This window comes from Cygnus olor, chromosome 7 (assembly GCF_009769625.2).
Source record: "Cygnus olor isolate bCygOlo1 chromosome 7, bCygOlo1.pri.v2, whole genome shotgun sequence".
Lineage (NCBI taxonomy): Eukaryota > Metazoa > Chordata > Aves > Anseriformes > Anatidae > Cygnus > Cygnus olor.
Genome location: NC_049175.1, coordinates 7,383,007 through 7,406,987, shown reverse-complemented (window position 1 = coordinate 7,406,987; position 23,981 = coordinate 7,383,007). Strand labels below are relative to the sequence as shown.

The window sequence follows — 23,981 nt, the reverse complement described above, 5'->3', positions numbered from 1 at the left end:
GCATTGTTTTTCCCCCTAAATAATGAGTCTTAAATTCTGCCAGTTTCTGTTGATTAAGAAAGAAAGGAATGTGTGAATGAGATTGCTGAAACCATTATTGAATGCACAATGAAATGCTTTGTTCTCTCGGCCAAATCAGAGAGTTATGGATGAGATTCAGATTATATTCAGGCACAAATTCTTTGCCGTATGCATATAAAACATGCCCTTAGATATCTGTTAAAAATACAGTTCCTCCTCTCTTAGGAAGATTGTATCAAAAGAAAACAGAAACAAATGTATTAATAAGGACTGTCAGACTGAGTCACACGATTTTTCTGTGTAATAAGCACTAACTGATTTTTTTTATAAGAAACTAACCCTTTGAACATGTTTTTCCTTTAAAATTTTCCAGATTTTAACTGTGAGGGAATAATCAATAAATATGCATAAAGTGTCATTAATACATCTTCCTCTACTGTAAAATATTTTATAATCTTGCTACTTTAGAATTCAGATTATTTTCATTAATGACAAAGATGTTATGGAAATTTTTCTGCTAACTATGTGCAGTGTTACTGAAAAAGAGTTGAGGTCTTTCTGAAACTGAAGCTATTATTTATTTTTCCTTTAATTACGAGATGTACATTAAAAAGAAAAATATAACTTTCAGTTTAATAAAGGTGATGGTCCTTGTGGAAGGAATACAGCTTGCTACCAGGAAGCTAGGAAAGTTGCTGTTCTTATGGAATGTTTTATTCTTATGGTGCGTTATAGGGGTTGCTCTGGATTTCTAGGAAGCTTTATAAATATCTATATCCATAATCTCAAAGGCTCTCATTTCAGAAGAAAAGAAACATTTACAGTATTTTATTAATTTTAAGATCTAATCATACATAGACTGGAAAACAGTGTTGGGACCAAGGTTTAGCTTGGTTTAAAGACATCTTAATGCTGATGAATGCAACCATGCATAAATTCATGTATGGAACACGTGCGTGAATTGAAACAGGAGACTCTACTCAGAATTGAGTCTCTGGCTCCCTTTAACTGGATGCATTTTATACTTGCAGTATTTCAGCCTAAATTGTTGGAGTCGTATAGTCCATTCACTATACGTAGCGTAATAATAAAGCATTAAACTGTATGCACTCAGAGACCTAGCTTTTGTTGTCAGGTATTTGTGCTTTACGAGAGAGCTCCTCTAGACTTGGCATAGCATGGGAGATATGGGAGCAGAAAGGAGGGCACGCTTTCAAAAATCTGGCTTCATATAAAAAACACACCACTTCAGATGACAAGTAAGAACTTTATTTATGCATTATAAACAAAAAACAAATACATTTCACAACCAGATGTTGCTCTGCAGTACCTAATGCCAGTGGTAGGCCTGCATCTTCCATGACCATTTTTCTTTTTCTTCCGGGAAATTCTATCCCGTGCTGATTCTGAGGACGTAATAAATTTGTCTATGTTTTCTGCACATGTGGAAACCTGAACTGAGTTACTGTTACACATGCTTGCAAGCTGTGTAATAATTTGGGGTAGGAAGCAAAGTAATGTGCTGTGAAGCTAGTGGAAATGTACTCAGCCTAATGCATCCTGGAAATACCAGATTTACTGAGATTTATTGTGGATACACAATATATATGACACTTACCGAAAGTTTCTGCTTTACTGGATGTACATTACACAGCATCTATGCTACACTGCACATACTTGTGGCCAAAAAATCATTGCAAGAAATGTGGTAGTCCTAGCCAGAGGGGTTCAGGTTCTAGCTATCACATCAAATATAGCATACCTGAATCTAAACTCTAGTTATGGAATAATGACAGAGCACAGTTAGCTTTTGAGACAGTATTTCCAGTGCCAGCTGCTGCAGCAAAAGAAGGAGAATACAACTGTATTTTATGTGGATGATGATTTTCTGCCATCTGTATTATGTAGACCAGTTTCTGCAATGGCAGCTCTTCTGAGTTGGCATTCTGCGATTACTTTTCTATGACCCTGACTAGACTGAATTCAAATTTGCAAAGATTTCGGTTCATTTGGCAGAATTTATTTGTGCTCATGTTGAAGGACTCCACTATTCCCCCACGTCACTTATTTGGTGATGTTACACATCTTATGGATTTTAAACAGGCTGGTGTTACTTACACCTATGCATGCGTATGGTTAGGGGGAACATCCTGACAGATTAAATTCTTAGTAGCAAATACAAAACACATTATCCCCCTTTTATAGACTTATGTGGCTGTTGGAGACTTCACTGATTTTCTAAGCCATCACAGAAGCTGCTCTCTGTTTGGAAGCTCCCTACAAAGAAAAGTTCAGTGTTATTAAAAAGTAGATATTAAAGTTTGGGGGCAGCATATATCACTAGGGACCAGATCTGCACTATTTTGTACAACCTCAAACAGTCTTTACTCTCACATAGTTCTCACCAAAAAAAAAAAAAAAGCGCATAACAGAAATGCTGGGCTGTTACTACTGCTTCCTAACTCTGGGTAAGACTTCTCATCCCATCCCCCTCCAGCTTCGGGAACTTTATTGGCACAGAAGGATATAAATTACATCTCTGTGTGCCAGCTTCAGAGAATTTGGCCACAAAAACTTAAGCTGAGAAGATTTTTACTCATCCTGCTAACGAACGGTGACAAAGTCTTCTGGTTTCTTCTGATCTAGTAACATTAAAAGAAAAAGGAACAATCTTCAAGCCAAATGTTTGGTTTGGACTTTTCATTATTAAGTTCCACTACTTAAAAGTGAACCATTGCTATCAAAGAGGGCACATGTGAAAAGAGTAAAGTTAGATATAAATGTAAGAGTGTGAAAACGTAGAGAGAAAGTGCCGTTAACATTACAATTAACCACCCAATTTACCCTTCCTTTATTCATCACAGGATAATTCATTGTAACTGGATTAATGGTGAAAGGTTCAGTAATAGGTCTTCCTAAGGAAACAGGAGCAGTGTATCAGGATATCCTTTTTCCGCCCCAGAGTACCAATACTTTCAATTTTATATACAACGGAAGCAATTAATTGTAACACAAAGAAGCACAGCTGCGTTTCCTGATGGTCACACGTGCAATAGCTACTATTGTTTAGCATTTTGAACGTGTACGCTGAGAGCTGTTCAATTGCTTTGAACATTTTATATTTTGGGTAGTAGCTTTTGAATTTATAATGGCATTTTAATATGCTACTATCTTAGATCCAATCCTGCATTCCTAATCAGGTAATGTTTTGCTGATGTCAGTGGGAGTTTGAACTGAATTAGGTATAGCTGCCAAATCCAGAGATTTGCAGACACAGGCCATTTCTCACTGGAAGCAAAGGAGGTTACAGATTGTTTGTCGGGAGTTTCTTTTAGTTGCACGTGATTTTTTTTTAAACTTGTTCAAGTTCCCGTGCATATTCAAGTATCTTCAAGACTGAGGGAGAAAAGCTTAATTTCTATGCTTTTAATTTCATTACATATTTTTAGATTTATTAGGTGGCTGCTGTGACTGAAATAAAAGCATATCTTTTTCTTTTTGATTTAGTAGGACCTGTATTATATTGTTTGTGTGAGAGTATGGAAAAAAAGAGGTAAATGAGAGTATTTTGCTGCATTTCTTCTTATTTACTGGTGATGCATTCATGGTTAATTATAATTATTTGGTTCATTTGTTTTGTATAGGATTTAGATCTCTTTCATTCTAACAACCTTGGAACATAACATTTTCAGTTCTGTAAATGTCCCTCTTTGCAAATCCCAACACTACCCACCATAGCTGCCAGCAACAAAGCTGCCTGAATCCACACCTCTTGAGGACAAAGTTATATCAAGACAGACATTTCTCTGTACTATAAAGAGTTCTCCTTGTTTAACAGCAGGCTAAAAACCATTTTCTATTTTAGCATTCGGTTTCTGTAGCTGAAAAGGGCAGTGGTCAAGAACTGAATAATTTGTTAAAAAGTCTTGAAGAGTTGAAGCCTCAGCATCAATAGGAGAAAAGCTAATAGGATATGGTTTTGGATCTAAGGATTACCCAAACTTGTAACAAACTTGTAACTAACAAACGCCTCCTACAATAAAAGGTAGAGAAGCAGATATATGTTAACGTATTATAAATATTCTCAGAGAGAAGCTGATAATTAAAGCTTCCTTGCAGATCATTTGGCACTGCAGAGTGGCAGTTAATTCTGAATGTCATTTTAAAAATCAGCACTAGACTCTAACCCTAAACACTTAATCTTGTCAGAGCAAATGAAGACTTTCTAGATTTTATTTGCCTGCATATAGGGGAAAACATATTCCTAGCTCTCAAAAAAACAAAACAACAACAAGAAAAAACAGAAACACGAAGCTCAACACGGCATAGAAAGGAAAAAAAAAAAAGAAAAAGCAACAGGAAATTTGGTTCTTGACTGCAAAATGTCTCCTAAAGCACTTGTAAAATCAGGCAAAACACTCCCATTACTACACCCGTGGCAAGATGCAGTTGTGGTCCCTACTACACGGCTCATTAAGGAATCCATTTGCATCCTACAGCAGCTGCCTAAGGCATGTCACAGGTACAGACAGCTCTTATGTCCTCCTTCCTCGCTGTCTGCGTGCACAAGGCTAAAGAAGAATCTGGTTGGCAGAGACCAAGAAGGAACCCTGGAATACACCAAGTGCTTCACTGTGGGAAGAGTTTCCTGTTTCCTCCCGCCTGTGCTCTGCACATTGAGCTGGCACTCTCTGGAGTCTCTCCCAGTGCTCTCCAGTCCTGCCCCATGCTCGGTTCCACATCACGCCTTTTGGGCTGAAGGTTCCCCGGGGCTTGCAATGCTGATGAATACTTCCTCCTTTTTAATATCAGTGCTTCATGAGCACAAATTTTTGCAAAACACCTTCCCTCACAGATTGTTTAATTCTGCCTTATCAAATTAATTATGCTTACATTTAAAACACTTAATACAACCCATGACATGTCTAACTAATAGACAGCTCAATTAATCTATAATCAAAAGAATGTGTTTTCAGGTAAAACAATTCTGGAAAAAGGCAAAGCCAAATTCACATCATTTAAAGTGAAAAAATTGTGTCCCTGTCTGAAGGGTAACATTCTCTTAATATGTAACATGGAATATTTATTTTGGTAACAGTAACAAAGAAGCACTCATCTAATTGCAAACAGTTTTCAAAAATGCATTTGGACCACAGATTTTAGAGAGATGAATTCCAGAGACTGAAGTGAAGAAGGATCTACAAAGATAATGTCCTATCACATGAATGACCTTCTACCTATACATACGCCTTTGTTCTTAAATCTCTTTTGATATTTAAGATTTGCAGTTCCCAAGTGATTCCAAGAACTAGTAAGAAATTTCTGCAGAGGAAATGACAAAGAAAGCAGCTGGAAGGCTATCCAAAAATCATGATTTTATTTTTGTAATACAGCTCTCTTCATCCTGACAGTCTTGAACTGCTCTTTCTGTATTTCATGCTAGGCTTCCACAGCCCATCCTGGCCAAATGTAGAATGAACACGTTTATTTTCAGATTTTCTGACTGCAGTGTCTATGAGTGTTGCTCCATTAACAAAATAAATACCTCATGTTACCAAAACCTGACGTGTCCAAGTTTTTGCAGATTCCTAAATCCTGACCAGGTGAGATGTCTGTTACTGATAACTAGCTGACTGGAATCCTGCGTCTTTCTGAGTGCCTATCACCTAAAGTATTCGTCTTTGATTTAAACAGGTATCTCTACCTATCCCGCAAGGTAAACAGAGCAAAACAGGTTTGATTCTTCGTGTTATCCTTGACAAAAATCTGAGGTTAAATTTTCACAGTTACTCTCATTAGGGGAAATACAACTAGGCTCTTGCATCACCAGGTCGAATGTCTCAGCATTGGCCAGCAATCCCCTCTTCTCACACAGCTGTATGACTGTCAGTGCGGAATTTTAGTCTAAACACATTGTTTTCATACTTTTGTTGTTAATCCATACGTTTTAAAAAACCAGTTTATACCTACACAAAATTGGAACCATACTGTAAGTCCTGCACTGTTTTGAAAGATACCAGTACTTTCCACGCGATGTTTCATTAGACATCCCTCACAATCCTGTGATCCAAATACCTTTTAAGGTTGTTCTGATTCATCATTTTACATCAAGCTTCAGCTCTGTCTCCTACAGCCCATATATTATGATAACGTAGTTTACTTTTACTAAATTTATTTTGTGATTAAGACTAGTATTTACACAGCCCGATACTCCTTACTAATGCAGCAAAAAGACACATTGGCATGGCGATGCAAACCTCATCCTCAGCAACATTACTTCTGACCTGACAGGGGCTATCACTTGAGTGATATCACTTCAGTGCCTGAGTGCCTTAAAAAGTAGCAGCTGAGCCAGTAACTTCTGTGATTTGCAAATTTATTTATCAGAAATTGGTTGAAAACGATCTATTTTGTACAAGGTTCGAAATAGATTTGTTTTTGTCAAACAACTTTCAAGGCTAGTGGCTTTTGCTGAATCCAGGCTCGCTGGATTCAAATCACTATCCAACATCTGAGAAGCCCAGGACTGTATTACCACGCAGATTATTATTTAAAGAGATGCTAGCTCTAACAGCTTTGGTTCTGCTTGGGAGTACACACACGCATGTTGCATTCTTCTTCCATATTGAGTGTCTATTCTGTTGCTATAATCTGATAGTAGACAGAGTGGAGGAACAGCAGACTCATATTTTCCTTTGAAATTATAAACATAAGCATACAAGTTCTGTATTGCTTGGCATGAACACCGTGAGCTTTTCTTTCTTGCAGGCTGTCTTTGTTTTCGACACCAATGGATTTTTCTGCATCATCAGAATTTTTTTTCCAAAAGTCTAGTAAGGCAAGACCTGTATTTGTAAATGTTGCTCACTGTAGTATCTGGCCACCTACAGTTACTAGATGTGCCTTTAATTGCCTGCATTTTAAAAGAGTCTGCAAAGGTGATAGGTTTGAAATTACATTTCCTCTTTTGTTTTGCTATATGGGACGGTGTGCAGGCTAAGCACTTGCCTAACAATCTGTGCGTACGATGCATGTGAACTATAGTGAATGTGAGAGCGCTGAGGTGCCATCTCTGGAGTGGAGTACACAACACAGATCCTATCTGATACTAGCACGCAAACTGGAGCTGGACTGCGGAATGGCCGTCACAGTGAGCAAACCAGCGTTTCCCACAATATAAGCACATGTGGTTGTTTGGCATCTGTGAGGGAGATTGCTTCCCAATTGGTTACTCTCTAGAAACAGTTTATCTGGGCAGGCATCTTGACACTAGCAATTGCTGATGATTAAAGGGTGTTTGGGGCTACAGCAAAGGGAAAGTCAGTAGGTTTTTGTTATCCATATACCCCCATAGCTGGCTTCGCGTACAAAGTTCTTGATGCAGAAGAACCATGTAATGGGACAACTGAAAGGCAAGACCATGTCAACAACACAACCGCTGCCACTTTGCTGAGTGAAGGATTAAAAACAGCAGGCAGGGTGGGAACTGTGCAGCCTCCTTGTCATATGGCATATTGTCATTAAGGCTCCTTCTGCGCTGCTCTTGGGAGACATCCCTTGAAGACAGACAGACAAATTGTTACTTTGGTAATTTGCCCTAATGATGAGGAGCTTAGAAATGCAATGCAAATTATGGCCTTTAGCAACCTTATCAGCGAGCAAAGAAGCTCATTGCACGAGTTATAATATATTCCAATCTAACTAACCGGGCTTATTCCTTTAGAGATAAAGGAAATGGAAGAAAGCAAATAATTCTGTTCTTTGCAGCGGCACTCTCATCCCTCATAGAGGCACTGGAATGCCAGGCTTCTCAGTGCTATTTTTCCACAGAGCCAAAAGGCTCGTTCGAGGCCCTCATTTTTCCACACGCAGCTGCTCGCCGGCCGCCCGACCTCGCACGCAGGCCCCCAACTCGCTTCAAACACAAGCTGCCGTACTCATCCCCTACACCACCTACTCCGCGGGTCCGGCAGCCTGTCCCTCCTCCAGCCGGCGGCCGCATCCAGCCTCCGCCGCTCCTCCCAGGCCGCCCCCCGCTGAGGGGGCGGCAGGGCCCGGGGCGCAGCGCCGAGCCGAGCCGGCTGAGGCGGCGTTGGGCCGCGGCCCGCGCTCCCGCCCGAGGAGGGGCTCCGGGGGAGGAAAAGCAGGCCCGGCCGGTTCCTCCCGGCCAACGTTATCCCGGGGAGCCCGTGGGGAGGGACGCGGAGGGGGGGGAGGAGGAGGAGGAGGAGCGGGGCGGCCGCCGCCGCCGCTCTGAGGGGCCCCAACGGCCGCCACCCAACGGCCGCCCCGCGCGCCACGGGCGGGGGGAGGACTCGCGCCCGGCGCCCCTCAGCCACCGCCTGAGGGCGGGGGGCGGCGCGAGGCGGCCGTTGGCCGTCGGGCTGCGCGCGCCCCCGCTCCCCCTCTCCCTCCCTCGCGCCGTGCACGCGGCCGGCCGCGGCCCCGCCCCGCGCCGGGAGCGCCCGCCCGGCACCGAGCCTGCGCCGAGCCCGCCCCGCCCCGCCCCGCCCCGCCTCCTCCCCCCGGCCCGGCCCGGCCCGACCCGTCCCGAAGCGCGGCCGCCGCTGCGCACCCGTTTCGGCGGAGCCGCGGGGCCCCGGCGCGGCCTGCGGGGCAGCGGCAGCCTCCGTCCGTCCGCCCGCACCCCGACCGCGGAGGATGAGGAGCCCGCAGCGACGGTGAGTGCGGGGCCGCGGCCGCGGGTGCCGGCGGAGCGCCCCGGCTCCGTCCCGTCCCGTCCCGTCCCGTCCCTGTGCCTCGGCGCCGCCGATCGGCCGCCTCCGCCCCGCCGCGGCGCTGGGGGCGCTGCCCGCGGCCCGGGACGGCTCCTGCGGGGGCCCGGGGGCCGCCCTGCCGGCCGCCATCGCCCTCCCTCCGTCCCTCCGTCTCCCCGGGCCCTGCCTGCCCGCCGGGCCCTAAGCCCAAGATGGGGCTGGCCCGGCCGGGCTCCCGTCGGGCACGACGCCTCGGGAGGCTGAGGCGCTGCCATGGCGCCCTACCGGCCTGCCTGCCTCCCTCCCGCCGAGCCCGCGGCGGTGCGTTTTGTCTTGGCTCGGCAGCGGCGGGGGTCGCGGTGGGCCCACGCCGCGGTCGCTGTGGTTCTGTGGGGCCATCGCCCCTCCGAGCCGGGCTCCCCGCGCCCCGCCGACGGGCCCCGGTTGCGTGCGGTCCGTACCCGGCTGTTCTCCGTGGTTCTTCGGGGCCTGTTGCCCGTAGGAAGATCTCCTCTCGGAGGTGGGAGGCTCGGCTGGATCGAACACGTTTTCTGGCTTGTGGCAGAACCTCGTCCTCAAATACAAACCTACGTGAGACCATCATACATTAAAATACTTCATTTTAGTCTATATCCACTGAAACCCCCTTGTTGTGGTATTTGTAGCAGTCGGGATCAAGTTCTTGTTGACAGCAGGTGTCCGCAGGAGGCAGGGTGTCGTTGCTGTACATCTGTTACTTCCTTAGAGGTGACTGGTTTGTGGTGTCACTGCCCCTGGGTTTTGTGTGTATGAATGGGCATGCACACCCCGGTGGGCTTTGAACGTGAGGTTTTGTAGAGGATCTTCTCTTGCAGCCATGAGTTTCAGCTGCCAGGCTTTCGTGTGTCCCACTGGCAGCTCTTTTCCAGGGACAGTGAGTTTATGTGGCCGGACCTGAGTCTTAACCTTTGCAATCATGAAGTTGTTCAGGTTTGGGACCCCTAATTGTTACCGGGTCTAGCCCCTACTCAAAGCAGAGAAGGCAGCTGTTGGTAAATGGCTAGCAAAGAATACCCCGGAGCTTGGAATTCACTGATCAAGTGGAGCTTCCTAACCCCAATGTGTGGGATCCAACTCCCAGTGGTTTTGATGGTGCTCATCAAGACCCTTGCAATGAGAATTGAATGCTTTGTTATGGGAATTATAAATACATAATATTGTGCAGTAAGTGATAAATGTGCTTTTTCTGGGTGCCTGCATTCAGGAATGAAGGGTCTAAACCATAAGTGATGTGACCAAAGTCAATAACTGTATTATACGTAGTAGTTGGCATGCTTATTGAACTACTACAAATTAGGGCCAGCCAGATTTTGATCCCATTTAGGATTGAATGTGGTGCTTTTTCAGATCTGCACTACACCAAGTCAGCTAGCTTCTTTTAAAATGGATGTTTGCTGTAGATGAGCATTGCTGTGGTATGAAATGCCATGGAGGGTTGCACTGCGAAGAGAAAAGCGCTCTGAAGAACCAGTGCATGGTTCTGTCTGCTTCCTGCAGTCCTGAAAAGCAAGTAGTTGATGGATGGCTTGATTTTTTTTTTCTTGGTTTAAAATTAGGAATGACGGTAATGTTGTATTTGTTCTCCAAGAAGAAGTATAGAGATTACACAGCTATGCGATGTATTTAAAAAAAAAAAAAATAGGGAAGGACTTGCTTGAATATTCACTAACTTAAATTTTTATGAGAAACCAATGCAGGCTATGTGTATATTTTAAAAGAATAAATTGCATTGAAAATAGTGGTATTAACTCTGGATTAATGGAATATCTCTTAAATTGTGCATCAGTCAATATAACTAAGAACTTCTACAGCTTTCCAAAGCAGTGTCAGGCACAAATGTGTTACAGGTACAGTTAAGGGTTTGAATACATACCCTTCATTGAAGGGGTCAAAGAACAGATGATATTGGTGCTTACACTGATTTTGGTATAGCCAGACTTTCCAAAAGGACCAAACTCACCTCCAAAGTCCTTAAAAACAAAAAAAGGAGAAGAACAAGCCCTCTGTTTCATTGTGGCTGGTAGCCTCTATCATGAGGACAGCGCCTCTTTCCAATGGCAGGTAAAGGTGTGACATGCGGAGCTGCTGTAACTTCTTTGGTCAACTGGGTGGATAAACGAGACGAGGCAGGATGTGACGGGGATGTGTTACACATGGGGACCTTTCTCCTGTGTTTGTCAAGCATCAGCTCAAGTCTCGTCTGTCTGGGTATTTGGGAAAGTTTCTGGTATTTCTTGGTTCCCCAGTTTGTTTGTTTGTTTTTAAAAGAGCATGTCTTCAGTGCCTGGGTTTTGCTTCATGTACCTTAATATTTTCCGTAAATAAATTATGAAAGGGTCACAGTAATTTAAAGATAGATCACTTCAGAGCTGTTGTATGGACTCTAAGCATTGATGGAGTGCTTAGAGCCATGTTTCACTCATTAACATTCCCAAAATGCAGGGTTTGGGGGTGGGGGGACAGTGTGTGTGCTTAACTTGGACAGCAAACTTGCCTCTAGCTGATGATTTATTTTTTTTTATTTCTTGAACAAGATCTGCAAAATCTTCTGCAGTTGCTTTACCAAACTCTTGCTGATTATCCCTAGTCATGGTGATGTCATGGAGTTTCTGTGCCTTCTAAAACAGTTAGTACTTTAAAGGGAAAGCAGGGAATTTCTTCTCTCTTTCTTGTAACACTTAAAAATCTCAGTAAAGTCTGTAGAGTGGTTGATTTTCTCAGACGGTTTTATTTATTCAAAAACTGTTTAAAAACAAATGCAAAATTTAGCCAGCTATATAGTGTCCTAAAAAATAATATGGAGATTGTAATAGGTTATCCTTGAAATAGGGCAAAAAGTTGAAGTAGTCACCTCATTTATATTAATTGGAGAGCAAACATCATGTTAGCATTCTTAATATTCTTATTAATGATATACACCCAACAGCCATTTTGTGAGGGGCTCAATCCAGAAAGGTATGCTCAGTACTTTTCACTCTGGGTATTTATTTTGTGCCGCCACCCTTCCCCAAGCAATTTTCACCAGAGTCTTCAATATTGAGAATTTCATTCTTCTGTAGGGAGGGTGAATTTTAGGTTCCTCTTGTTTCTCTGAGAGACGGTGTCCCGATCCATGAGGCAGTAGGGTGCAGCCTCGGGAGGGTCTGATCAAGGTGGAGCAACTACTGTTGTAGTGGTTTGGGTAGTTTGAGAGGATGGAAGACTTCATTCGTGTTACGGTAGAGATAAGATGTGTTAGTTTCTGATTATGGCGCCGTTGTTTCAGCTGTACAAGGATGCTGTAGACGATATGATCATTATCTGTCAGATTTATAACCCAGATAGCTTTACTCCTCGCCTTTTTCTAATGGGTGTCATGTAGTTGCCTTCCTATTTCATTTGAGTTCTGCGCATTTCACTCAGCTTGACTGTTATGTGATGGTGTAGTAAATAAAAATAAGTATTAAAGCAGGAAAATCGATTCTAGTTTGTGAATGTGTTAAAATGCATAGGTTGTATAAGTAAAAGTAGAAGCAACACCCAAGACTTAGTTAAGGTCCAGCATGTTACTGCCTCAGAGTTTCTCCCGATGCGATCTATTGTTGTAGTGAAATGGGCTGTCTTGATGGAGCGCTTCCTGTGAGCTCATCGCCGGGACCAGTTGCATGTACTGAATTCATTGGTGTTTGTGTTAGCTGGGGGAAACAGCGTTCTGAATAGCATGAAGGGTATGTGCATTATTTAAATACTTTTAAAGGTTCCGATACGATAAAATCTGTGAAGTAATAGTTGGTGGGGTGTGGTACCTGCAGCGTGCAGCTCAGTGCTCTGATACTTCTTTTTCCCCCAAACGGAATTTCCCAAAATAGAGATGAAAATGTGGTAGCTTTAAATGTGAATTTTATTACATGGTAGGTTGGCTGTACATTAAAAGGGGAAAAGGGCAGTATTATTAATTCAGATCAACAGTATTGTGGCTTAATTTCTACTATACGTTGTAACTGCAGCAGCTCTTCACAGAAATTTGAAATCACTTACATTTTCTCCATGTTTCTTCAGTTAATTGTTTTTCATGGTGGCTTCAGTCAACTTCCTTAGCATAAAATGTGAAAGCAGCTAGCAATTCTTTGGCTGTATTCCCTCAGTTCACCATCTTACAGAGGAGAAAAGAAGTGTCAATCTTACTGTGTTTTGGCTGATACAAATACAAGCAGATGTAGCAGGGATTAGTTGGGAAGATATCAAAGGAAGTCTCAGAAGTCCAGAATACAGACCTGGTTTGTGGAAACTATTTCCTTTTCACTGTTCTAGCTGTTGAAATTTTCTGTATTTGCTTTTCCTGAAGTCTCTTGCCTTTACAGTGTTAATTATTAACCACTCTTTCTTGATTTGAGGGGAGAAAAAAACACGTTCATGCACCTTCACACCTCCCATGTAAGAGCCTGATCCCAAACTTGACTGGAAATCAGTAGTAAATCGTTATTGTGAACTTAAAATCAAAATGAAAATTGATAGGTTTTGGAGCCATGTCTGTCACGTTTTCCAAGCTGAACCAGTGATTCTATTAGTGATAATTTTTCTTTAAAACTCATAGTGTGTACCCGTTTAAGAATGACTGTATCATTGATGCCTTGGTCTTCTGCTTTGGTTAGCTGAATGAATTTTTTTTTTGAACTGTGCTGACTCCATTTCCATTCTTTGGTGCTACTTTTACATTAATCGAATCTGTACTGAATTAATTCAAGTTGACAGCCACTGGTATTGGTTTACACTGATCTTAATGTTTTGTAACACTGTTTTGGTACATGGTGAGTTACATTTAAAAAAAATAATTACAATTACAGTTTCTTTAATACAACTCTTTTTAGAAAGAATGAGGAATTGGAATGCTTTCCTACCGAAAAGTTAGGGTAGAGGGCTGTGGTGAAGTGCAGGAACATTCCCATATAGCTGATATTCTTTAGTTTCCTGCTCTTAAAATTTCATGGAAGGAATGCAGTGAGAGAGACTTGCCAATTTGGGTTGAACCAGGAACTGTGAAATAAAACCCGACCCAGACAGGACAGTTTTTATTCAAACCCGAGCCTCTGTTGAACTGTCTGTTTTTGTTCCGCCCCTGGCCCTGCTTCACTCCCCCACCTCTCTTCAAATTCACAAGTTTTTAAAAGTAGAGATGTTTCCAATTTAGAAAATTATTTTGGCGTAATGAACTAAAACAGAAAGGAGGGGACTAAACTGAGGGAGGTCAAAAAACAGATGGAAATAGAAAATCTGAAAACATCTAGTAAAAAAAAAATCACCCTTGAAATAATGGAATCTAAATGCTGAAATTATACATCTGCTCGGCAGCTGTGCATTCCTCAGGCAGGGGTTCTGCTGCAGAAATGGCATTGGTAAACTTTTTCTCAGAGTTTCAAATGCTGTTGTGTAATATTTATGCCTCTTTGGAATAGTTCAGGTGATAGTCTTAGAAACCTATGGGGGAGAACAGAGGCGGAGGGACGAGGTGGTAAAGCGGCGTAAGAATGCCCTTTGTCAGCAAGCATCTGTAGCATTTAGCCTGTCCTCTGCATGAAGGTCTGTGACTTTCTTTCTCAGTGGTTCTTCGTGAGTATCTTTTAATCTCAGCTGGCTTTTAATTTCAAAGGTGCGTTGGTCACAGAAAAAATAACCCAATAAAAACACGTGAAATGACAGTGCACTAGTAAAAGAAGAATGGTACAGATAAAGAAACCAGTCTCAAGTGTTTTGCTCCCAGCAATGGCCAGCGTTAGCACTCCGGAGGAAAGCGTGAGACAGTCTGCAGCAGGCAACTGTGGAATTACACCACTCTGTGGCAGCTTCTCCCTAAATCCCAATAACCCGAAGCTACTGGAGACATTAAATATGTTTATGTATCCACAGCATGTTTGTATACACTATCTTAGTATTTTAAAGAGTTCTGGTTTTAATTGAAAATGTCTTCATGAGCTATTAAGATATAAAAGTGTGTAATTTTACATCTTCCTTTGTGCTGTTTTTTTCTTCCTACTGTTCTGATAGCATTGGTTTTAATCAGTTGCTTGTTGATACTGAAATTTACTTTTATTAGAATAGGCCTATGAGCACAGGTTATAGAAACAGTGATTTACTTAGTCTAAGAGCCTGTGATGGCCTTTTGTTCTGTAAAAAAGTTACAACCAAGATAATTTTGCTTCAAAGAATTTGGGCCCAAATTTTAAACATTGAGGTTATGTAACATACTACTAAAGGTGTTTTTTTCAGAAATTGAGAAAAGAAGCTCTGAGTGAACTGCAAATACAGGTGACGGTCTCTAGAGGATTTGAAAGAGCAGAAATAGGGCTTGGGGCAGGAGGGCTCAGGCAGAAGGACACAAGGCAGTGGGACAGCGAGGGAGGTTGGATGGGTTTGAGCTCTGCGACACAGGAGGGGGTGAGGTGGGCGCTGGGTGCTTCCTTCCCCCTGAGCCCTCCTCCGGCAGATGGATAACTGCTCACCGTTCTCCATTTAATACTGCATCGCACCTCTTTCCTTTCTATCTGTACTTTTCCTCCCAGGAAGTAGTTGGCTTTCCATTGTTGTCATTTTTTGTTTCTCCCTCCAGCATCTCTGACCTCACCACAGTGTGATAGGTTTCCACTGCTGAAGCTTTGTCAGTGTGCCGGTTCCCTCCACACAATTTACTACTTGTATTTGCTTCTTTTGATTTGACTCCACTTGCCACATACTGTGGGACATACTGGGAACAAACAGGAGAAATCAGAGGTGTGCGTGCAGCCGCATGGCCACCGTCCCACTGAGATCCTGCGGTGGTACAGGCTGGGGACTGGCCTTGCAGAAAGGGCCCTGGGGTCCCTGTGGACAAGCGGACCATACGCCAGCAACGTGTGCGTGCAGCAAAGCAGGTGAATGGTGTCCCGGGCTGCTCTGGGAAGCGTTGCCAGCAGGTCGAGGAACGCGGTTGTTCCCTTCGGCTCGGCACCGGTGAGACCTGTCTGTGCTCCCCGTACACGACAGATGGGTGGCTAGTGACGGACCACGATGGTGCTGAGGGACTGGAGGACCTGTGTGTGGGGTGGGGCTGAGAGAGCTGGGACAGCTCAGCCTGGAGAAGAGTGCTCAGGGGTGTCTTACCAGCGTGTATAAATACCTGAGGGGAGAGCGTAAAGGAGACTGCACCGGAGTCTCCTCGGTGGTGGTCAGTGACAGGACACGAGGCAGTAGGCACAAAGTCGAATATAGGAAATTCCATTTAACCATCAGAAACACTCTTGTGCCTTTTCAAAAACAAAAACAAACAACAAACAAACAAATAAAACCTGTGAGGTTAGTCAAACAATGGATCAGGTCGCCCAGAGGGGCTGAGGAGTTTCCCATCTTAGAGATATCCAGAACGTGACCGAGAGCGACTCTGGGCGGTGTGAGGAAGCTCACCCTGCTGTGAGCACTGGGCAGTTTTTAGGGGTTGCTTTCCACAGCATTCATTCTCTGTCTCTGTAAATCTGGCATTAGTTGGTGGGTCTTAATTTACTGAAACCTGTTTTAACCTAGACAAATCTAGGTATTCCCTTACATTCTTTCTTCCTTAAATCCTTGACTTTTCATTATCTTTCCTTCTGAATTTCTCAGAATATTATCTTTCAGTTTAGCCTTTCATTCTTAATTTTTTCATGCCTACTGCCATGTCGGTTGCAATTTCTATTGGTTTGTTTCAAGTTGGATGAGTAAGGGAGCCATGTCTCTCAAATACTTCAGCTGTTGTGTGGAGTGAACAGATCCTCTACCTCCTCCATCTACTGTGCCATTAGCCTGGGCTGGCATTGGTCGTACCCCTCTAAGTTAATTCAGGCCGCTAGTACAGCAGACAACTAACCCAGCCAGAGGGAGAATCAGCGTGTTACTTCTGGATTAGCAAGTTAAAATGACTTGCGGAAAGACATGATGAACCAGAGCTGGTGCAAAAGGAGGTAGGGTGGGTCTGCGCTGTTGTGAGAGGGAAGGGAGGGAGAGAAGGGAGCTATTAAATCTGCCTGGTTGTTTGCAGCGCTGTGCCTGAATGTATTCAAGAGAATTCATCTATCAAGTGTTATGTGATCTTCCTGAGGGAAGGAAGCTTCCAAGTTTTAAGCAATTCTACCAACTGCTTTTTAGATAGGACTTGGGGGGAAGGCACCGTTCTTGCTAGGTTACTCTTCTGAACTAACTGGAAACTCGCTGTCCTCCATACTGGCTTTGCCACTTGCTCTGGCTTTGAAAATAGTTGAGCTGCTAGCATAATTTTTTTTTCTCTGTCTGCAGAGTCACCAGGTTTCAGCAATTTTGAACGGTCTTTAGTATTCTGGCTAGTGGTAAATAATTTTCACCCCAGTCTGTTTTTGTTTCTTCGTTTTGTTATTTTTTTTTTCTTGTATTTATGAGTCTGCTAACTAACTTCTGTCTGCTGCAGAGTATTAACCAAGTGCTGGAATGTGTAATTTGTCACATAAATTACCCGGGTCAAGAGTTTTGAGGAGAATCACTATGAATTTGCTCTCTACTCACTTTACTATTTTAAATCTGCTTGCTCTGAGAAAAAAAGTGAAGGTGGCAGACGTGATGGTAATACTGAGTATTATAGGCATGAGATATTCGGAACTAGGCCAACTGGTATAGTGAACTATGATGTGTGTATGCAAGTATTCACACACGTATACACAGACTGGGGAAGAGGCATGCAACTTCTATAAGGAGGGGTCATACCTTATTAGACTTTTGAAGGAGCAACAGGTATTTGGTTAGCAGTGATCCAGTTCATAAAGTCATCTTGAAGTTAGGAAATATTTATGTCCACTGAAAAGAAAAAAAGGCAAAAAAGCCCCCCCCCACCCAAAAAAAGAAAAAAAAAAGTAGGGGGATAATTCTCTTGTGTGTCAATAACGGAATACAAAAGAAATGACGGGAAAAAAATAAGGAATTTGCAGTTACTCATACAGCGGAAAGGTACTGACAGCCTCTTGGGAAGCAAGTGGCAGGGCCTGTTCCATTTCGTGTGTTCAGAAATGATTTGGAAAGGGGAGTGGACAGTGGTGAAACTTGTAGAGGATACAGGGCTTGTAGACTTGCTGTAGCACTACTGAATGTCTGAAAGATAAAATAGCAGTGAGGTACACTAAGTGCAATGGGATTTAATTCTGATTGGGGGAAACCATAACAGACTCAAAAGTAGGTATTAACTTTCTGGGAGATCTTGGGTAGTTTTCTGAACAGCTCTTCATTGTGAAGATCCAACTTTAGATTGTAACTACCTGCTTACAGTTATTAAAAAGTCTTAGAAGTCTTTTATTATTATTATTATTATTATTCTCTTCCATCCTCCTCTTTGTCTTCGTTTCTGCTGTCACTTTTGCATCAGCGCTAGTAATTGTGGCCAGGTGGAAGGTCAGATTTGCTTGCTAATCTGACTGAAAACTAACTAACCCTACAAAAAAGGCCTGAATTTTCAGCCCCTCCAGCTCAGCATGAGACCAGATGTGAAGTAATGCGAGAGGAGGAGCAGCACTTCCCTTCTTGCAATCAGCACAGTCTTAAATAAGCTTAAGCCAATTTTGAAGCAGCATTCTATAGAGTCATTATACGTTTTTTAAAAATGTGATTATGCAGCTGTGCACATTGATTATACATAAACATGCATATTATATAATTCTGGTAACACAATTTCAACGATCCCATTAAAACTAGAAGGCTGGGATTTTTTTGTGGATTTTTTCTTCCCCTCTCCCAGCAGTACTAATGGGATGCAATACTTAATAGACTTGGGCTTCTTGAGTCAGGGAAAGAAAAACAACTGAGCGGGAAATGTGATGGTAATCTATCAAACCTTAAATGATATTAAGAAATTGATGGGGAATAATTTTCACCGCTGTTTTTTTCTTTTCCACAACATAAGGAAAGACAGGCTACAAGCACAGTAAAATGTGGAGTTCCTTGCCCCTCTCACAGTGAATACTGTAGTTGAAGAGTGAATGGAGGAATGTGTGGCTTGGGCCAAAAGTATCGCACAAGTTTGGGATGACACAGATGTGTTGAAGGAGGTGCCCATTAATGGCAATAGTGTGGTGACTTGTAACTTGGGTTAGGAACTGTGTGGGCTTCTGGGGGGGCAAGGGAAGGTGCAGTTCCTCGCTTCTTTCCCGACAGGTCTGGTTACAGGCAGTGTCCCAAGCAGAGGACTCAGCCAGACATCTGGTACAATCACTATGCTAATCCTTAGGCCTTTTATCACACTAGCACACACACCCAGGCATGTCAGCTTCTCTGCTGTGTATTCAGAAGTGTCTTTAACACCTACTTTTTGTTATATTGCGCTGGCGTCTAGCTGCCTTCATTGACACATTCATTGGGTTTGGTTTAATGATATTGCCATCAAACGTGAAGTAACATGTTTTTGCTGTCTAACTTGTCTTGAACGTTTTCTGTTCAGGTATTTTATTTTGCTTACTGTGGAAAGACTGATGATATAGTTTCCTAAGAACTGCAGTGCTACAGCCAGATAGGCTTCCATTGATGTCTGCAATGAAAATCTGCTAGACGAATAACTAACTATCAGACTGAGGGCGGGTTTATGTTACAGATAAGCAAGCCCAACAGCTAGGTGCGCTAGAAAGGCCAGTTCTGCGCTCATTACCACCACCTATGTGGATCCTTACCTTGCCCTTTTCAGCAGCACTGGGGCTCCTGTGATGCCGCAGGAAGTTAAACTACTGCCTGAAAGCTTTTTTTTCCCTTTTAATTTTTTTATTTTTTTTCTCCATAGGCATCACTTTTTGCCAGTCCAGCATGGTAATGCTGAGGGCAGACCGAGCACCGTATTGGCCTATGGAATGCCCCTGTCAGCTGCAGCATGACTGCAGCGTAAGGTGCTCGTGGGCAGAGCTGCACTGTCGGAGTGTTAGCCATTTGGGAACGTTGCTTTTCATTGCCCGGAATAATAGTCTTCCCGTTTAACTTCTTAGTGTACGCTGAGCACGTTCTCCCCTCACCCCTCAGGCAAAATGGGATGAGCAGAAACTGTCTTCCTGTCCCCACATTCATCTTTGTTCTTTTCCTTTTGCAGTGCTGTCCTTTGCTTCAGTGAAGTGTTTCTGTATCTGATGTAGTATGTAAGACTTTGGATTTTGGCAAAGCTCTGATCCTGAAAGTTTCAAAGACGAGCTGCACATATCAGCGAGCTTGGAGATTAGGTGTTTAGTAATGTTATGGAGTGGATTTGTCCCTGTTCCGGTTTCAAAGGTATCAAGCTGTGTTAATGTCCCCAGAGGTGAAGGATATTACCATCAGAAGTGTTTGGTAAGCTTGTTATGCCTGATGAGGGGAAGTCAATATGCACATGCAGTCAAGCCAGCGAGGCATTGTTTGGCACCAGGAGGTGTGGGAAGGAGACGGGTAGAGAGCTGTGGTTAGAGGAATATGCACATCAGTAGAAAAGTGGCTACACTGCAAAGGATGGTGAGAGTGAAATCCTACAGGATATGGGGGGACAGCTGGAGCAATTGCATTGGGAAAATATGCATACCAAAAGAAAACATATATCTGTAGGAAACCAGGCCTTCCTAGGTCTGTTGCCTGCTGCGCAATTTGTTTGATGGGTGGTGACTTTTTTTTTCCTGAATGGAGAGAAAAGTTGAAATGAAAAAAGTAGGAGAGGTGTAAGAACCAAGAAATACCATGGTATTTGTTTGGCTTCATGGCCAGGGCAGGAGTCGTCACTTCAACTGAGTTCTTTTGTTCTGTTTTTGTCAGGTAACCCAAGCTTCAGAAGAACAGAGAAAACAATAGAATCTTTATGTAGCAACGTAAATTCTGTTCCCAGATCCAAGCAATTTTACACAGTCAAAAGAAGCTTGAAAGGGCATAAATCTAGTAAGTGAAATGTGGATGCTCTTTTCTGTGTATTATGCAGAGCTGGCTCATAGCTGTGAACAGGGAAATATAGTTGAGAGTTAAATACAGTATACTTAAATGTATTTTCCAAAGAACTGCTGCACTTGAAGCAGAAGACTCACTTTTTGACAGTGGACATGATAGAAATAAATGCCATCTTCCCAGTGCAGTTGCTGTGAGAGAATAATCTAAAAATAGTGTTGAAATGTGCAACAAGGTCCAAGAAGTACCCATGTTTATACATTAGTATGTATGCAGTCCACACTCCTCCACCTGCCAAACCCATTATATTATTCTAGAAAACAGGTTTTGTATAAACTGTCTGTTACAGAGTCACTTATTCTTAAAAATGCTGGATTTGCTGAATACTTTTGCTGTGCATTTTCTTTCCAGTGGGAAGCATTGATTATTGTCCAGAACATGTAGTTTTGGGAGGTATACCACGAAATATTTTATCCTCATGAAAACAAATTTCCCAATTGCTATTGTTTTTGTTTATTTTAATTTACAAGTTTCTAAAAGCATATTTTAATTATAACTTTTTTTAGTTGCATATTTCAGAAGATTGTTTCTTTGTTCTTGAAAGCAGTAACATAGGCATAACTTCATTTGGTTAGACTAACTTCAGCTATAACACACTAGGACTACTTGGGCACAGTTATATTACGGATTGGTGTCTAAAGTGGTGCTTATTAAAGCTGTTAGTAAAGTTCACAATTGCATTTCTCTCATGAAATGAAGTGTGTTCAGAAGTATGGTTGGTTTAGAATGGCTTTTGTCAGGCTCTGTACACCTAAGATTAGCACTAGGAAAAGAAGCTAGAGGATATTTTCCATTTCAGTACTGCTTTTTAACAGTAATTATTGTGCAACTATTTAAGTGTAATTTATTTTGTCTCTTTTCTGCTGATAATCACCATTTCGCTATGTATTTTTCTTTGATATGTGGTCTGTAGCTTTCAAAGAAGGTTGTGATTGTGAAGCCACAGAATTTGTTACAAGCTGGTATATTTCCTGACACTACTTGTCATTTATTACAATAATTTCCACTGATGATGCGCCTGTTTTGACAAAAAAAAAAAAAAAAAAGGAAAAAAGGGAACTGTGTGAGATATACAGATCAAATAACAACCTAAAATAATGGATTCATTTTAGACCTAAAAGTCTGGGGAAGAAGGCAGAATTCTAATCCTTCATAATTGTTCTCCCTTTTCAATATGTTCTGGGGATTTTTTTGGTTATCTGTTCAGTTTTGTTTTTTTCTACTCCAGTTACTGGTTGTAATCTTTGCTGGAATGAAATCTGTGTTGAAGTGAAGTACTAAAGGCATTTGTGAATGTCCTTATAAAACTTCAGAGTCATGTTTTCCAACTGCTCTCTTGGAAAGCAGTGCACCAGCAGAGAATATCTTCGATAAAATATGTGAACGTTTTATTTTAGGGTAATGGGTTCTACCTGTGTTGAAGACTTCAGGATGACTTTGTATTTTCAGTGCCCTCTTTATATTTATTTATTTATTTATATGTATATATATATATATTATATATAGTGCTTGTGTGCAGTACACGAGTAAAAGGTCCTGGGGACCAGAACACAACCTGTGGGAGAGGGGAGTTGACGTGTAAAGAAAAGGAGAGAGGGAGGGAGGCATGACTGCAGGGAAGATGCTGAGGATGGAACTGTTATGTAGGCCTTCTGGAAAAGACTCAACACTCACAACGTTGTGCAAGCATTTAATATCTGTCGGGTAATCATGTTATGGTGGTTTGAACTTCAGTTTTAATGTGTAAACATACTTGCTTTTCCACTCCTGACCAACAATTTGAATACATTTTATTCCAAACGAGTAAGCATTATTAAATATATTTTAAGAGAAAAATAACTGATTGTTTACTTTAGAATATTTGGGAAATTTCCTGTTACCTTGAGGTTAATACAGAAATGTGAAGTAAAACAGAAAATACTGACAGTTAGAAATCATGACCTTGCTTCGAACTTTGGATGTCAGATCCCAAGTTGTAGATCAGAAGTAACTGTTCCAGAAATAAATTCAATAGATGAGTAACAGATAAGAGCTGTAATACCTTTTTGTTTGGGGGGGGGGGGTGAGGCGGGGGGATGAGTAAAGATTTAGAGTTTTGCATACTGTGAAAAATTGAAGGTGTCGCATGTAATGCATACAGGAAAACAACCATTTTGCTTTCTGTAAAATAAGGTCTTGCAAATTTAAGTCAGCATTTGCAGTAAATACAGATATTGTGTAGAAAGTGGTTATATTTTGTAAGTATCAAAGGCATCCGTGTAAGATTTTTATTCTGATACATCACAAAAAAAATAACAACACTGAATTTACTTTGCCTAGAATGTAAGGGTAAAATAGTTTGCTGTTGGTGCTTCTGATACTTACAATGGTTATTGGTTAAGGTTTAAAAATATCCATAGCGTTTTGTTGTGTGTTGTTTTGTTTTTCTGGGGCGTGGAAGGTGTTAAATGTATTAGAATATAGATAAGGGTGATATTTATAAACATCCAGTCTACTGTAATTTCTTTTCAAGATTTTAGGTCTTCTGGAAGCCCCCATCATAGTGGTATTTGACCTTCCTTACTGAATTCTGGGGTTTTATCATTAAAACACTGCTCCAGTTCAACATCTCCATATTAGAAATTGTTTCCATTTTGTAGCTGGGAACCAGAACCAGAAACTGAGAGTTAAGGATTGTGTATCTAAAGATCCTTCAGCTCTGAATTTTCATTGCTGACTTCTTACATATGTTTTAAAATCTAGGCCCAGAACTTGATGACAGTTAAGAGTTTCTGGCAGCCTTTGTTGCTAGTGAGATGTGTTTTTACACGAACAAAACGATTCTGCAGACACAGAATACACTGTCTAAAGGTCTTTTCCTGGTAGAGGTTGCCACCCTTACCAGCGTTTTACGGAGTCCTGTTTAGTTAAGCTAACAAAAGCATAAACCACCTCCTATGAAAGTCGTGTAAGAAGAAAGTCAGTGTGAGCTCCTCATTGCCATACTGATGCCTTAAAGACTTGCAACCCTCCCAAGGTGCCTTGAGGGCTTTTTTTTTCTTTTCACTGTTCCTGATAGAATAACATTTGGTAATGTGTTGAGTAAGTAAAATTACTACTGCTGGAAAATGTTTTTTCAGCGTGTTTTTTTTCCCCTCTCTTCTTACATTGTGCTATTACTAGAATGATTGATTACTTACTTTCTGCAAGTCTTTGTCTCTTATCTAGTAGGATAATGGCATCTTACTAATTTCAGTATGTTCAGAATGGTAAAAATCTTGGCTA

The 23,981-nt window shown here is 42.1% G+C and overlaps 1 protein-coding gene and 1 long non-coding RNA gene across 2 annotated transcripts in view; one reads left to right on the top strand and one right to left on the bottom strand.

The window, feature by feature from the left end:
- Positions 1–1,268: 1,268 nt before the first annotated feature.
- On the bottom strand, positions 1,269–8,356 carry LOC121072976. Its single transcript, XR_005821450.1, has 2 exons — positions 7,979–8,356; positions 1,269–7,577 (listed from the first exon to the last, which is right to left on the bottom strand). It is a non-coding gene; the product is annotated as an uncharacterized LOC121072976 (long non-coding RNA).
- A 207-nt stretch (positions 8,357–8,563) lies between these two features.
- BMPR1A (bone morphogenetic protein receptor type 1A) overlaps positions 8,564–23,981 on the top strand; it is a 79,784-nt gene continuing 64,366 nt past the window's right edge. The window contains 1 exon segment of the mRNA XM_040563371.1: positions 8,564–8,702. The gene's annotated coding sequence lies outside the window, so the exon portion shown is untranslated.